The sequence below is a fragment of the Solanum pennellii genome, chromosome 8, assembly GCF_001406875.1.
Source record: "Solanum pennellii chromosome 8, SPENNV200".
Taxonomy (NCBI): Eukaryota; Viridiplantae; Streptophyta; class Magnoliopsida; order Solanales; family Solanaceae; genus Solanum; species Solanum pennellii.
In genome coordinates, this window is record NC_028644.1 from 43,980,079 (window position 1) to 43,992,384 (window position 12,306).

The window sequence follows — 12,306 nt, forward strand, 5'->3', positions numbered from 1 at the left end:
TAACAATCTTCTTGTTCCTTAACTACATGCCCCCGTAGGTCTTAGCTTAGTGGACTCACTGGAATAGCTATTATGTATGAAACTCCTACCTTGGCAAGTAGAACACCGGATTCCATGTAGCTCATATGGTCTATGTCGGTATGGCTCTGTCTCCCAAAAGTAAGAAATGAACTAAGATAAAAATATGAACTCTAATCATAACTCCTTGAGAATTTTACTTAGTATAGGTAGGACTATGGACCTTACCCATGCATTGCAAAACTGAACTTTAAGAAAGGATAAAATTAGGACCTTTATGAAATTAAGACATGTTATGTATGATTTGTATGAATGCATGTTAAAGTGACTTTGCTTTGCCAAGACATAAATTATGATTATGAATGTGAACTACACTTATGGCTTCTAAATGAGTTTGCTTGGTATGTGTGGGGGTATAGGACTCCATGTGTACATTGCACAAGTAAGCTTGTGAAGGGGTTGAAGGTGGTTTTCCAATGATATGAACTAAATGACTTATGGCTAAACTTGTAGTAAATGAATGAGTCCTTATATGATGCTATGAAGTATGTGGCCTTATGTCTAGAGATAAATGAAGGTGTTATGACTTGTTGAATATGATATGCCTAGTCTAGGGTGGCTTCTTAGGAACACTTGGTGTAAGTATTATTATAGGATGCTACCTACACATTGCACTAGTGTGACTTGGAGGTTGTCTTAGGTGATGGTTCTTATGTGAAGCTTATGTCTTATGATATGCTTGTGACTTTATGAATATGTATGTGGTTGTATTAATGAAGGGTATGTGGATATACATCTTGGATGACCTTAATGTGATACATTGTACTAAGTACTACTTGAGGGTTGCTTAAGGAAAGGGGTTAAGGTAAAAGAAGGACAATGCTGTGAAAATGTTAAATGTGCCTTATATATGATATGTGGCTTTATGTGATTTAATGACTAGTTTTCATGTCTATATGAAGTATGTGAACTATATGATGCTTATTGTAGTAATGTTCATGAAGTTTACTAAAATACATGATGCTTGGTTTCTAACTAAATATCCTCTTTAAATGCATGTTTTTACATGGTTGTCATACTTAGTGCATTCTTGTACTAATACCATTCTTCTTTATCTTTTTACACAAAGTGTAGGTGGTGATGTCTAGAGGATGTCTCCTAAGGTGAAGACCTTGATAGATGTTTCCCAAGCTCCAAAGAGGGATCCTTAAGATTCAAGGATTTCCTATGTCAAAGATGTTCTTTAAGTTTATGTAATAGCTTAGATTATTATTTTATGTTGCTAAGGGTCGTGTTCCTATTCTACTCTATTGATGTTGAGTCTAAGATGGCAAAAGAGACTTAGATTCTAATTATGTACTTCTGATATTTTCTATATATGAAGTGATGTTCTAGCATTTGATGTGATATGAAAAATTTTAAATTTTCTGTTAAATTTCTATGAACGATGCGATGAATGATGTCTATGGACTTGTACAAGTGCTCTGAGAGGTTAAGTACGCCATGTTACTTCTAGGGGGTGTTCCTTCAGTCGTGACACTAGACCCCCATAAGTTCATGATGTACACTACTATTCAATTGAAATGAAAAAAAAAACAAATGGATCCCTAGCTATGACTAAGATTATATATACTCTTGAACGTAAATGGGCGAGCTTAGATTCCGACCACGACGAATGAACCCCTGAGAACCCAACAGAACCACAATGTCAAGACTCAAACCCAACTAATAGAAGTGTATCCTCACTCAAATAGTGTTTAATAAAGGTATGTCCTGGCCTTACACTGTGGCTAGTACAAATGGGTCTGGACCTCAAATTGTGGCTAGTACAAGTATGCCCCGACCTCCCACCGTGTCTAGTAGATCATGAATGTCTCAGAAATCATAAGTTCATCTTCATGTGGGAACGTACCATAGAGTGATACCACATTTAGAGTCACCAATGACCTACTCCATCTCGAAACCTGAAAACTTATCCAATATAACCAACATGACCCAAAATCAATACTGAAACACATCAGGGCTGAAACAAAGGGGAAGTAATGGATGAAAGTCTATTAAAACTGAGTTGTCTTCAAGATAAGGCTTCATATTATCATACTCACATTCGTTGCATCAGTTCACAATGAGTTGGGTTGTCCAAAGAGACGTCTAAGGAATTCTATGGCATAACGAGTATGGAATAGCGATTCTAAGACACTCACTAGCCTACTGCCATGACCCGCTACACTTCAATTTGGCATAAAATAAGGAGGAAGAATATTGAGCTATGGAGAGCTTAGTGGACGACTCTAGAATTCCCTAGATCTTTCCTTAGAAGACTCTACAATGACTTAGAAAATATCTTAGAAAGTCTTAGAATTCTCTAGGCTAGTAGATAATTCTAGATTAGGGACTAGATATTTTCAAGAAAGGCTTTGCAATTCTCTATAATTGGAAAGAATTCAAGAGTAGGACTAAAGTGTAAACATTGTAAAGGCTTACAAAGTAAATATTATTTACACTTAGGCCCCTAGGGAGTAGTATAGATAGAGGGTCTCTCATTTGTAAATCATCCAACAAAGTGTAAAGCATTCCCCAAAGCAATACAAAGCCTTCTTTCAACGCTCTCTTCTATTTCTTATGCATTGTCTTAGCGATTTTAGTTTCAAAGGACTTACCTAATCTTATATTATATTGAAAGATTAGTGAGTAAGTTGTAAAAGTGTTACACGGAGTTTTAGTTACGCTTTAACTTTGTGACACTACACTAAGCTAAGACCAAGAATAAGTTAAACTATAAATACAAAATGGGAATCAAGATACAACGTGGCAAGGATACAATGCAACTAAGGTAAACATGCTAGAGTTCCCCATAATTACCCAAAAAAGGATGTTAAGACCGGGTTTGTAAAAAGTAAACAAAAACCATGCTAGAAACCCTCCCAAAACTAGCTAAACATCAAGTAAATACTAACGCAATATCAATCTATGATTTGTAAGACATATCTTACTTTAAAGTCGATATGACGAGCTACAAAATCAACTAAAAAAGAGCTTTACTATTTTGAGATGCACTCATTGCTTTCATCTATCAAATAAAATGATCATGGCGGAAATAAAAAATAGTTTCACACCCAATTCACAACAATTGAAGATGGAACAAAACAAAGTCTATAAAAATATTGGGGCACCTGCGCGATGAGTCCCACAATCGACTCTATCAATTGGTCCTAAGCAACTCTAAGATATTATACCCCGAAGACGGGCACAATCCTTATCTTAATTCAGTCCCAAAACATTTAATGCTCCTTATGAACAGGAATTTCCCATTTGAAGCTAAAATTAGAGGAGAATAAAGTAGGCTTACGGGTAACAAACGTAATCAAATAGACTAACATCCTTTTAAAATGATTCCCTGAAAAATTCCAACTACCACCGCCAATTTCCCATAGAGAAATGAGTTCCCAGCTACAAGAATTGAATGAAAACTTAGGGGAAATGTGGCTGAAATAGATTTAACTACCAACGGTGGCTGCAAAATGGTCACTAATGTCTTTTAGAAGGCCCGCTAAAGCATTGGCTTAGCCGCTATAGCAGCTAGTCCCTTGATGGGGGCTCTGCTAAAGAAGTGCACTGACTGCTAAGGTTGCCATCACTTAAGCGATATAAGAGCCGCTAAAGGGGCTAGCCCCTTGTTGGCATGGACCGCTAAAGAAGCGTCTTAGCTGCTTAAGTATCCACTATTTAAGCGATCCAAAGTCGGGTTAGGTGGCTACATAAGCATCAGGCACCAACAAATTTAGTTGTCCCAACGGACTCCACTCAGATGCTCTAGAATTTTTCAAGAACTCGTGCACACAAAAAGAGTATGCTACCCCAATAAATTAGACAATCAAATCGCAACAGAGATATCAAAACTTCCAAGTTTGATCATCTCAAAAAAATGTAGGCCCACATCCAAGCTCCATTTTAGCCAAAATCTATAAGGTAGCTTGAAATGATCCCAAAAGCCTCGAGACTCACATCAAAGGTTTTTCTACACGAACCCCGACATTTCAAAGATAATTGAACAATTAGAATTGCACTTTAAGATCGTTTATCTAATGTTTTTACTAAAGTCAATTGTTCATTATTCAAACGCTGCAAAATATGAAAATTCAAATAAAAAGCAAACGAATGACCAGGCGATAGAACTATAAGTTTCAACAAGTCATAAATGACTTGAGATTGCTATAGGAAAACTCTAAATGTCAAAAATGAAGTAATACTGGGAAAATGACCTAGAGGGTCATTATAGGCAAACAGATGTCAATTTCGTGAACCATATTATTTTCTACGATTTTGGATGCTTTTCATTTCCATTTACTCCATTTTTTCCAAATTGTGGCTTTGATTGGTGACACATGATATAAGTTAAATTTAATGACTAAACTTAACTGATTAAAATAAATTTCCTAATCATAGGATAAATATATTATGTCAATTTAGAAAAGTCCAATTGTATCTCTTTTTTGTCCCTACTCCCACCAAGTCCGATGAATAATAAAATATTCATAATAAGCACTCAGATGAACCATGAGCACAAAGTAACATAGTTAGGTTGTGGATCTTGCATAGGAAGAGTCATTTTACTATATTTATAGACAAGATAATATATGTTACTAAGATTGTGGGATTATAAAATTTCTAAAATCAAATTGATATATTATATTTATCCTATATTTATTATCTAAACCATGGTTAGAAAATTTTCTTTCGTCCATTATATCTTAGTCATAAAACTTAAACTATTTCATATGTCACCGATCAAAGCAGAAACATGGGGAAAATGGAAAAGAGTGGAGCCAAATTCGTTTTGAACCATTAGTACTCCGGACAAAACTACTCAGTGTCTTAAAGTAGGAAAAATATACCCTTTAACTTTGAAATTAGAACATTATACTATTCGATAAAAAAAAATAGTGCATATATACCCTTGCATCTATCAAATAGTGCATATGTACCCTTTTCGCTTAACAAATTATGTATACATTTACTTTTTTCGTTAACAAGCTGAATTTTCAAAAAAAAAAAGAATTTTAAATTCCAAACGTATTACTCATTATAATTTTTTCAATTAAGTAAATATAAATATATTAACGAAAAGGATAAATATACACCATTCTTTTTAGATAATATAGGTATATATACAACATTTTTGAGGAGGGGTATATTTGCCCCTTTTTCGTTTAAAGAATTAGAAGTACATGATATGGTATTTGGGGAGTTAATACCTCATATGGTCACTCAACTATGCACTCTTCTCTCAGAAAGTCACTCAACTTTCAATTTTCACTCAAAAGTCACTCAACTATGCACTTCTTTCTCAGAAAGTCACTCAACTTTGATTTTTAACTCAAAAGTCACTCAACTATCCACTTTTTCCTCAGAAAGTCACTCAATCTATTAAATTATTTTTTAATTAAAAATTGTTGACATTAATTATTTATATAACAAACCAAAAATTTTAATAAATAAATTAAACCATTTAGTGATCCACCCACGTAACCCGACCCATTAATAAATATGATATGACCCATTTTATTTTGTCTTTAATCCTAATTCAAGGTTTAAAGAGAGGGATTAATTTAGGATTAAAGATAAAATAAAATGGGTCATATCATATTTTTTAATGGGTCGGGTTAGGTGGGTGGATCACTAAATGATTTAATTTATTTTTTAAAATTTTTGGTTTGTTATATAAATAATTAATATCAATAAATTTTAATTAAAAAATAATTTAATAGATTGAGTGACTTTCTGAAGAAAGAGTGGATAGTTGACTGACTTTCTGAGGAAAGAGTGGATAGTTGAGTGACTTTTGAGTTAAAATTCAAAGTTGAGTGACTTTCTGAGAAAGAAGTGCATAGTTGAGTGACTTTTGAGTAAAAATTGAAAGTTGAGTGACTTTCTGAGAGAGGAGTGCATAGTTGAGTGACCATATGAGGTATTAACTCGTATTTGGGTTGGTTCCAACTTCCAAGTAACGCCAAAAGAAAAAAGAATAAGACAAGTCAGAAGTGTGTGCTTAAGATATATGAGGTCACTCTCACCTACATAATCATGGTGATCTAGCCACCTAACATTTTGTTGCAGCTCGTATAAATTAAGTACAATGACTACTCGTGGCAAATGGGCAGGTTGAATCATGAGCGGGTTGAAAATAGATAAACATAAAATGGTAATAATTTAATCCGTCAATATTTGATATGGGCAAAAAATAATTGTGTAAATAATACTTTACTTAAGAATTCAATATGAAAAAGATATTTTAGTCTTTTTTGGGATGAAAAATGTTAAACATGCTTCATTTAGTTTTATTGTATCATATAAATAAAAAACAGATCCTAAAACTTTTCAATATAAAATAAATTTATATAATAACAAGATGAAATATTTTTAATTTCAAAGCAAATAAATATTTGCAGTTTAAGACTAAAACATGTTTAATGCACTTTAAGCAATGTCAATACTAATACGTGATTTGCTTATTTTACACTATCATTGATTATTTAATGTAAAATTAAATTAAATTAATAAAATGTAATTATAATTCACAAAAGAAATATACATTTGAATTATATATTTTTGGAGGGTCAAAGAGTTCACATTTTCAATTATAGAGAAGAATAGTTAGTTCTATAGAATAACATAAAAATGAAGAGAAGTTACACTATTTTTAGTGATATCATGAATTTTGAGTGAATAAAACTTAGAAGCTTAACTCATTTGACTAATATATTTTACCCATATTATTATGGATCAAATATGGGTATCATCTCATATTTTACGCATGTGAAAAATCACTCATCCAACCCATTTAAATATAGACTAATTGAACGAATCATCAAAATATGGGCTCATTTTGCTGACACTAACAATGACCAACTGTGTAATTTAGTATCTAAGTGTCTTTTAGGAACATGATACAGGTAAGTTGAAGTAGGAAGAATATATTATTTAGAGCATATTCCTCTGCTTGGGAGTTATAAAGTTTATTGTATCTTTGATTAGTTAGAATATAATTTTTTGACTTGTTAAGTTGGAATATATAATATTGACTTACAAAAGTGGGGGTAGTCACTTATTTTAGTTCATATACATCATTTTCACTAACAAGTAATTGAATCCCTCTTTTTCTTGTTTTTTGTTGGATTCATGGGTTGTTATTATTGTGTTTTGCTCCTCTTATTAAGCTCAATAATAATACCTATACTTAGTGAAGATATTCACCAGCTTGATCTTTACAATACTATAGATCAATGTCATTTGAAATTATCTGCAAATAATCAACCCTACAGATCTGCATATCATTTTCAACCTCCCAACAATTGGATGAACGTACAATCTATAACATTTTTCATATTTGTGATTAATTTTGTGTAATCTAATCTAACCTTGTTTTTTTTGTTTTTTTTTTTGACTTATAATGTTGGTATACTGGGAAATGAATGACTTGGGAATCATAGATCCTAATGGTAAGTTTTCTTGTCTAATCATTAAATTTGTATTAATATTAATAGATTCATTCAGTATATAAAAATTGTTGATTTAGGACTAGTAATTTTTAAGTACAAGAATCTGGAATCCGGAATACTTAAAATTGTAACTTTGTGTGAAATGTGCAGGGCCCATGATTTACAGAGGAATATACCATTTATTTTATCAGTACAATCCTAGAAGTGCTGTCTGGGGATACGTAGTTTGGGGCCATTCAACATCAACTGATCTAATCAACTGGACTATTCACCCTCCAGCATTTTTGCCTTCAGAGCCATATAACATCAATGGTTGTTGGTCAGGTTCAGCTACAATTCTCAAAGATGGCACACCAGTTATACTCTATACTGGAATCAACTCGAATAATAATCAAGTTCAAAATCTAGGCATGCCCAAAAATCCAGCAGATCCTTACCTCATAGAATGGATTAAATCGCCTCACAATCCAATCATAGAACCTAACAATATGGACAACATCAATTCCACCTTGTTTAGGGACCCGACTACAGCTTGGTTAGGCCACGATGGGAGATGGAGAGTCATTATTGGAAACGAAAGAGAACACAACATTGGAACCGCTCTCTTGTACACTAGTACAGACTTTATACACTGGACAGGAGCAGAGCATCCCCTGCATTCGTCTACCAAAACTGGAATGTGGGAATGTCCTGATGTTTTTCCAGTATCAACTGTTAAACATGTACTCAAGGTTAGCGTGTTTCAATCTCAGGTGGAATATTACACGATTGGAACGTATGATCATGACATGGATATATTTGTTCCGGATTTGGGATCTATAGATAATGAATCAGGAATTCAGGATTAAGGTTAGATTATCGGAAGTATTATGCTTCCAAGTCTTTCTTTGGCAATGAAAAAAAGAGGAGGATTTTGCTTGCTTGGGTCAATGAGTCTACAAGTGCCAACATTGATGTAATGAAAGGATGGTCTGGTCTTCAGGTAATGAATCTACAAGTGCAAACTTCTTTTTATTTTGAATCCCGTTAGTGAGAATTACGGAATTAATTTGCTTGTTAATGCAATAATGAACGTTTTTAGGCGTTTACAAGGAAAATTTGGCTAGACGAATCTGGGAAGCGATTGGTTCAATGGCCAGTAGAAGAAATTGAAAAGCTAAGGACAAGCCAATTTGAGTTACAAATTACAACACTAAAAGCAAGTTCACTGCTTGAAATTTCAGGTGTCACCTGGGCACAGGTATAATTCTTTCAATATAGCTCTTCAACATTTGCTTCAACTTCCACCAAGTTTCAACAACTTGCACAAAAGTACATCGTTGCATTTTTTTCGAGACATTTCCCCCTAAACTATTTGTATCATCGATTTTCTTTTCACATAAATTAAAACAGAGAATATAATTACTAGTTTTAATTGTTTCAGGCGGATGTAGAAATCTCCTTTACAACCCCAATGTTTGATAGAGCAGAGGTTTATGATTCAAATTGGAGGAATCCAGCCGAAGAGGTTCATCCTCCAAGAGTGGTGTAGGTCCTTTTGGTTTGCTTGTGTTGGCTTCGAGTGATATTCAGGAATTTACAGCGGTCTTCTTTGTAATTTTCAAAAAGAATGACAAGTTTGTTGTGTTAATGTGCAGTGATCAGAAAAGGTTTCTTTCTTCTTTCTCCCTTTTAAGATACCTATAGGCTGCTAATATCATGTAGTTTAACTATTCGAAACAACACTTTTACTATATTTTGGGTCGAAACAACCGTTCCCACTTACTATTACATCAGTTCTGCCATTTTCTTTTAACAGAATAAGATGTGGCATCCAATTTGTAAATTATAATACCATATAAACGTCCACCTAAGCAAACCCACCCTACCCATTAAAAGGCCCGCAAGATTGAACACCAGCATCAAAACTGTTCATTATCTCATGGGGATAACATAACCCCACTGTCTACGGCGAAGGAGGCTGAACACTGACATTATAACCGTTAATTATCTCATCCGAATAACTATCTCCCTTGTCACCAGAGATGGAGATTGAACACTGATGGTAAAACCATTAATTCTTTCATCTGAATAACGGATGCCAATTGTCGTCGGAGATGAAGAAGGCATAAATTCGTCGGAATCAGGCGGAGAAAATGAAGTCCGGTGGGGCCAAAATAATGCCAGAGAAATTATCGTTTGTGGTGTCCATGATGTAAGTGAAGGGGGGGAGGTTGGATCTTCTAATAGGTGGGGTGGGTGTGCTTAGATAGACATCTATGCTACATTTTATTCCATTAAAAGGAAGGGTAGAAGTGATCCAATAGTAAGAAGGAAGGGATGAGTAATTTTTACCCTTTTCCCTTGAAACAAAATCAAATCAACTAATAACATAAACTTTTTCAGTTTTGATTTTGAATGATTTTTTCAGTTTGAATTGGTTTTTATTTTACCAAATAATTAAAATAAATGATTGAAAGTTTCTTGTGCCAAATTAAGCTAATTGTAAATTTAGAATGCATTGTAATTTCTTTTTAATGCAGGTCGTCATTAGGCCTTGATTATGACAAAACCACATATGGAGCATTTTTGGATGTTGATCCTGTTAAGCAAAAAAATTTCATTGAGGTCTTTGGTAAGTTTTCCTACCAAACTATAAATCTTTCAGGTTTTGAATATTCCCACGACATGTTATTATCGAGCCCCATATGAACTTGTAATTGTTGGGAAAATGAGGACGAGCACAAAAATATATATGATAAAAGTAATGGAAATAAAATAGGAAAATAACGACACCTAGAATTTTACGTGGAAACCCTTCTGAATAAGGGAAAAAACCACGGGCCAAGAGGAGCAACTGATATTACTATAGTAAGGAATTTTACACTGTGTAGTCACGAATACAATACTCAAAGTGACTACTATACACTTAAAAGGAACAACACTCTTTTGATTTCCGTCTTACCAAAATATCGCTCACACTCTATTTTTCTTCACAGACTATTTTCTTGTATAGTCTATGGAATACCTCACTTTGCTCTTAAAATGGTTTTTCTCTCTAATTTGGTGTGTTCTACAAATGAACAAGAATGCTTTATTTATAGAAGGATAAAACCATGCTTATGTCACTAATGACATAGGTAAATATAGCAAAGTCAAAAATGGTTGCAAATCTTACCAATTTGCCAACTACCAAATCTTTTCTTTTCAACTCCAAATACTATTCTTTTTTAACAATTGCTTGTACCAATTGAATAGCTAAAGTTGACTAAAAATTGGGATGGATTCAACAAATCTCCCCCTCCAGTTCCATTTACTTGAAAAAGGTATCTTTAACTTCTTTAGAGAGAGCTCATACCCACAAGTTCTTTGCATAACTCGAACTTGTCTTTCGGTATCATCTTGGTCAGCATATCTGCAGGATTTTCACTTGTGTGAATCTTTTTGACGTGAAATAATTCATTCTCCACTTTCTCACGAATCCAATAATATCTGACGTCAATGTGTTTTGCTCTTGCATGGTACATGGAGTTCTTGCTCAAGTCTATTGCACTCTGGCTGTCACAATAGACAATATACTCCATCTGATTCAAATCAAGCTCTTGAAGAAATCGCTTTAGCCATATCATCTCCTTGCCGGCTTCAGTAGCCGCAATATACTCAACTTCAGTTGTAGATAGTGCAACACACTTCTGCAACTTTGACTGCCATGATATAGCCCCCCCTGAAAAAGTAAACAAATATCCAATAGTGGATTTTCTGTTATCAAGGTCACCTGTCATATCAGAATCTGTATAGCCTTTCAAGATTGGATTTGATGTTCCAAAACACAAGCATTCATCTGAGCTTCCTCTAAGATACTTGAGTATCCACTTCACAGCTTCCCAATGCTCTTTTCCCGAATTTTTGAGAAATCTACTGACAACACCAACTGCGTGAGCAATATCAGGTCTAGTGCACACCATTGCATACATTAGACTTCCGACGACGGAGGAATATGGAACTTTGGCCATGTTCTCTTTTTCCTCCCTAGCTGTAGGACACATCTTATTGCTCAACTTCATATGACCAGCAAGAGGTATACTAACAGGCTTAACATTCTTCATATTAAAGCGCTCCAGTACACGTTCAATGTACTTCTTCTGGGACAAATAATTTTTCTTTTTATCTCTAACACGAGTAATTCTCATGCCCAAAATTTTCTTGGCATGACCCAAGTCTTTCATAGAAAAAGATTTACACAACTCTTTCTTCAGCTCATCAATCTTGGAAGTATTCTTGCCCACAATCAACATATCATCCACATACAACAAAAGGATGATAAAATCATTGTCAGAGAAATTTTGTACAAATACACAATGATCTGAAGAAGTCTTCTTATAGCCTTGCTCCCCCATAACAGATTCAAACTTTTTATACCACTGTCTGGGAGCTTGTTTTAGGCCATAGAGACTCTTTTTGAGTTTGCATACAAAATTTTCTTTACCATCTACTTTGAAGTTCTCAGGTTGTTCCATATAAATCTCTTCTTATATGTCACCGTGAAGGAAAATCGTCTTCACATCCATCTGCTCAATCTCTAAATTAAGACTAGCAGCCAAACGTAGAACTGTGCGAATCGAGGACATTTTCACAACAGGAGAAAATATTTCGTCAAAGTCAATACCTTTCCTTTGACCGAATCCCTTAACAACCAATCTAGATTTGTACCTGGGCTTCAAGTTGTGTTCTTCAACTTTAAATTTAAACACCCACTTGTTCTTCAAAGCTCTCATGCCCTTGGGCAATTTTACCAACTCATAAGTGTGGT

At 34.3% G+C, this 12,306-nt stretch overlaps 1 pseudogene; it reads left to right on the top strand.

The window, feature by feature from the left end:
* The first annotated feature begins 6,962 nt into the window (after window positions 1–6,962).
* The window catches only part of LOC107028007, an 18,493-nt pseudogene continuing 13,149 nt past the window's right edge, over window positions 6,963–12,306 (top strand).